This window comes from Nanorana parkeri, unplaced genomic scaffold (genome assembly GCF_000935625.1).
Source record: "Nanorana parkeri isolate BGI_ZX_2015 unplaced genomic scaffold, ASM93562v1 scaffold5, whole genome shotgun sequence".
NCBI lineage: Eukaryota > Metazoa > Chordata > Amphibia > Anura > Dicroglossidae > Nanorana > Nanorana parkeri.
Window position 1 is genome coordinate 1866515 of NW_017306273.1, and position 5756 is coordinate 1872270.

A 5756-nucleotide genomic window follows, 5' to 3' on the forward strand; every position below is an offset into this window, starting at 1 on the left:
GCCGCCCTCTGCAGGCTCTTAGTAAGCCGGGACGCTCTGACCACTGTTCCGCTCAGGTCCTGACAACCACTGGTTGGTAAGATCACCCTTACACATCTCCCGCTCCGCTCCTGCAACCACTGGTTGCTAAAATGGCCCTTACACATCTCCCGCTCAGCTCCTGGCAACCATTGGTTGCTAAGATGGCTCTTACACATCTCCAGCTCAACTCCTGGCAACCACTGGTTGATAAGATGGCCCTTACACATCTCCCGCCCAGCTCTTGGCAACCATGGGTTGATAAGATGGTCCTCACACATCTCCTGTTCTGCTCCTGGCAACCACTGGTTGCTAAGATGGCCCTTACACATCTTCCGCTCAGCTCCTGGCAACCACTGGTTGCTAAGATGGCCCTTACACATCTTCCGCTCAGCTCCTGGCAACCATTGGTTGCTAAGATGGCTCTTACACATCTCTCGCCCAGCTACTGGCAACCATTGATTGCTAAGATGGCCCTTAAACATCTCCCGCTCAGCTCCTGGCAACCACTGGTTGCTAAGATAGCCCTTACACATCTCCCGCTCAGCTCCTGGCAACCACAGGTTGCTAAGATGGCCCTTACACATCTCCCGCTCAGCTACTGGCAACCATTGGTTGCTAAGATGGCCCTTACACATCCGCCCCTTAGAAATTTGGCAAGCACACCGCAAACATTGTAGATCAGAGCAGCCATGCCACTCTGCCTGCCGCCCCACACGTGACCCAAAGAGATGCCGCCTCTGGCTGCCTTATTATGGGGGATGGACCTGTTGCTATTGCACATTACTGTGCACTAGGGGTATAGCTTTGCCATTCCTTTGAATGGCACACTGATGCACCTCCTGGCCGCCGTTCTCTGCAACACAGCACAACCCATGGTACTGCAATACCATGCACTACACTACTTTTTTCACCGCAATGCACGGTATTGCAGTAGTGTGCATTAGGAGACAACAGAAAAAAACAAAGGAGTGCCATAACATAGCACAATTACTCACAGTGTTGCACTCACATGGCTTGGGGCCCATATATGGACCCAACTTTATCCCATGTAAGCTCAATGATGATTTTTAACTCAATAGAAGTTCTCCTTCAGCTCTGTTTTAAATGAAAGAAAATAATACAACACATTGACACATGGAGTCTCGGTATCTGTTTCAGCTCTCCTACGTTCTATCCAGGCAGCACAGCGGTGCATTGACTGTATACTGGGAGGCACCGCGGCAAGTAATGAGGTTGTCTGTTTCCACCAGTCTAAATGACTTGTAAATATATGGCAGAATTGATGCAGCATCTGCCGTCACCCAGTGTGAAGCTGCAATCTCTGGGTGGTCCAACTTGTGATATGCTCTTGATGGAGGTTGATGATATAGAGTCATATTGCAAAAGTTAATCCCCCCCCCAGTAAAAAATAAATGTGTGTTTTGCCGATTTTTTCAGTGAAGAGAACTTACAGTAGAACACAAACGTCTAAGTTCATAGCCGAAACATGGGAAGTATTAAAGAAGAACTCCAGAAATGTAACAAACTTACCCTTGCAGTGACGCTACCCTGGCACTGCAAGGGTTAAGTGCTCATTTGGGTCTAGGAGGCTCAAATATAGCAGATTATTCTATCCTCTATACCTCATCCTCGGTCCTGTCAGGCTGCTAAATTGGTCCCTGTAGCCTCTTCTCCCCTGGGTTCTGGCAGTCTAAGGACCCGTGATGTCAGTAAAAAGAACTCCAGGAATTTATAAAACTTACCCTTGCAGGGGGGCTACCCCGGTGCTGCAGGGCTTAAGTGCTCATTTTGTCTAGGGGGCTCAAATAAACCTCGGTCCCACCGGGCAGCTAGACCGGTCCCCGCAACCCCTTTTCCCCAGGCTCCGGTAGTCTTAAGGACCGTTATCATGTCTATTGCAGGTCTATTGACTTACATTAGATGTGAGGACACCAAGGGACTGGAGCGGAGGGGGAGAGAGGTGAGTGCTGACCGCCGCAGGACCGAAGATCAGGTGAGTATATCTGCTTTATTTTAGCCCCGTAGACAAAAGGACCACTTAACCCTTGGTAGCCTCACCGCAAGGCTAGGTTTTTGAAAGAAAAACTTCAGGCAAAATTTTTGTTGGTGGAAGTGATGGACAGACGGAAGGCAGCACTCACTACATAAAAGGGATATTTCCCAGTAAGCTTTGATTGCATTATAAATAACAACTCCACTATGTATTCCTATTACAATGCCGATGTTATAACAGGAGAGGATATGCTGGGACTTTACAACGCATGTTCAATCATTGACTGCAAGTCTGCAAGGGTGGCCCAGGGACCCATGTTCCAGAACTGAGCACTAAATACAAAACTGATCGGGTAAGGAGGCCCAAGGACCACCAAAGTTACCAGTTGACATACATGCCAGGGAAGCCACCAATAATCTGTACTGTTAGAAAAAGATTTTATGATTGGGTTGGCCAGATCCTTATAAAGTTTCTCATGTCTAAAGCTGGCCATATAAGATTATGTGCAGATTTTCTTTGGTCAAATGGAAAAAGTGCAACAGATTCCTCCATCTACCCTAAACTGTGTGGATGGGGGCATCTCCCGCTGGGCCAAGCTTCTGTATCTTGCTAGTTCGCCCCACTGTCTGTCAAAATACCTGAACGATCTGATTGGATGCAGGCATTGTTCAGGTATTCTGAGAGCCAACGGGGCCGACAAGCAAGATACGGAAGCTTGGCCCAGTGGGAGATTCCTCACATCCACACAGTTTAGCGTAGATGGAGGAGGAATCTGTTGCACTTTTTCCATCTGACCATAAAAAATCTGTAAATAATCTCTAGGTGCCAGTGTAAGAATAACTATTGTCACACTTTGACAATAACTTTCCCAAACTCTCAGTGAATACACCTGCGGATCAAATAGAAGTTCTAAGAGCTTGAGTTCTGCTTTAACGGTAAACTTCCTGGCTGGCTGTTCTCTATTAACTTTAGGAATTAACGTGATAAAGGTGAAAAATGAAGGGGATTTGCGAAAACAGCCACGCTAGGACTTTGCAGCAGTTGGAACAAAGCTTGCATTCATTTTTTATGATGCCTAGACTAGATTTCTGCTTTAATATGTTTATTTTATAAGGAAAAGGTATGTTTAATAGCTCTGCCAAATGAAATCCAAAAAAATAGCGAGCCGACAACAGGAAATACTACACGGGCCAAAAGGAATTGTACACTAATAAATGTATCTTCCTGGGACTCTATGGTGAATAATAGAGATTATTTTTATCATGTTTTTATTTTATGTTGAAATATGCATTAAAAAAAAAAAAGATATAATACCAATAATGTACAAGTCAGGAGTTTGTGACTAGTATGTAACTAGTATGTCAACATCAACCACAACATCCTTGTTCAACATGTTGAGAAGCAGCAGTCAGGGCCGGATTTCCTCTCTCTGCTGTCCCAATGCCAGGGTCCTCAATGCGCCCTCCTGTATGCAGGCCGCATACAAGTGATCTCGGCGACATCACTGAGATCATTTGTACAAAACAAGTGGCAGCTTCTTCGCTGTACATTTAGCTCTGCTTGCCCAAAGCAGGGCTAAATGTAGAAAACAACTACCCCCTGGCCCCCGGAACTGCATGTCCTAGGCGTTGGGTGATAGTAATTCCACACCCCTCTGCCCCTCTACTGCCTGCTGCCCCAAGGCCGGGCCTCGGTTGGCCTTGTGGGAAATCCGTCCCTGGCAGCAGTAGGAGCCAATCAGGTGTGCTGTGTGCAGACATGGCCGTCTTTAACGCCGGGCAAAAGAGGCAGTTGCCCCGGGCCTAATCATTGGGTGGAGGGACAAAGAAAAATTTTGCCCAGGGTCCAATCAACATTAAAGACAGCCCTGTGTGCAGATGTGCTGGCAGTAAGCATGCTATGAAGAGGAGAGAGCAGAGTGAACAAACAGGGGAACTGTTGTTGCTCTATCACTGCCCTAATGGAGCTGGGAGCTGGGAAGGATCCTAGCTGAAGATACGGATCAGGTAGGTAAAAGTTAGGCAGGGGTGGGCTACCTCGGCACTGCAGCTGTTGTGAGACTACAAGTCCCATGGAGCAATGCAAGACTCTGACAGCCACAGACATGACCCTCAGAGGCAGAGGCATTATGGGATTTGCAGTTTCACCTGAGCTGGCATTCCAAGGTTTGCCTACCTCTACTAGGGATTTCTATGGGGAGCAGGAGGCCTGGTCACTTATAACACGGACCTGGCATTTTCTGCAAGCTCTGCTTCAACCGAGATCCTAAGCCAGTCAACACAATGTATCTGTTTGTTCATAGAATTTTAAAAAAGGGACTAAAATAAGCAATATGGATTAAAAAGGGAATTCTATTAATGGAAACCAAAGCCGGAATTCCCTTGGTTTAACAAAGCAATTTGCTACCCGTTTTTCACTAAGTGTTCATCAATTCTAATCAATTTTACTCCAAAGGAATTGAAACTCCACAAACCAGCGAAACGGCCACAAAATGTTAATCAGCCTCCGGAATTTAAATCAGCTCCTAATAAAGGCTGCGGGGCCCTCAACGCACTCGCAACATTGTTTCTTTTTTTTTTCTTCCTCCTTCGAACCCATAATAGGAAATAATTGCAGTGCAGGCCGGTTCCGTACCTGAATAGCACCGAGCTGCCTAATTCCTCGGAGATTGGCCTGTGACTACATTATTTATACGGGCTATAGAGGAGCGGGGAGACCTGTCAGGCCTGGCGCTTTGAGCATGAAATGCACAGACAGCCTCATTCATGGGATGAAACCGTACACTCGCGTCCCCGAGGGCGAATGGATGTCAGGTGCCCATTATCGCCAACTGTCGCTCATTACTTCTTCTTCTCTCTTTTTTGCTTTGCACTCTGGTATCTCCCAGAATCCTCTCTGCCCCATTCTGCATTTATTGCCCTGCGAACGAACAGATTTATTCATTAAAAGGAGAAGAAGGAAAGGGGCATCTCTATCACCTATGCGCTGCTTCCCCTGCTTCTCGGCGTAGCCAGACGGGAATATGTCCAAATTAAAGGGAAATTATGATTGATCACAGTTTCCTGTTAGATTATACAGTATGTGAATATGATCAGCACGATGTAAATAAACTGTATGCAAAAAACAAATGAGTGTTTAAAGAAGAACTACTCGGGTACTAAGGTGGTTGAACCATCACCATGTAGAACTACTAAGCAGAATTAAATAGGTAATTAAAAAATATGGCTGCCCCCCAATGAAATGGAATGAAACAATATGGCTGCCCAGAGCATATATGTTTGTTTTACACAGGAAAAACATTTTTTTAACCCTTGCAGAGGGGATACTCCCACACTGCAAGGGTTAACTGCTCATTTTTGTCTAGGTTAAAAAAGTGATACTCACCAGAAGCTCTGAGCCCGCTTCTTTTTAGACCGGTCTTTCCAACGTCTCTCCCCCTCATCTAAAGCAGTCTAAGGTCCTGTAAATTATCACGTCTGTAGATAGTATATAGATGGGAGGACACTGAGGAAGTTTCCAATGCTGCAGGGAGAGGGGAAGACAGGCTGGAGGAGCGCTGTGACAGCTGGCCGGCTAGGAGCTTCAGGTGAGCATAACTTTGTTAGGGTTAATAGAAAATGTCCTGGAGTTGTTAAAGGAGAACTATGAGGTGAGTGCTTTTCACTCACCTCATAGTTCTAGCCGACCTGTGACCATGAGACTGTCACAGGTCAGCTCAGTAGATCGGGAGGTGTGCAAACAC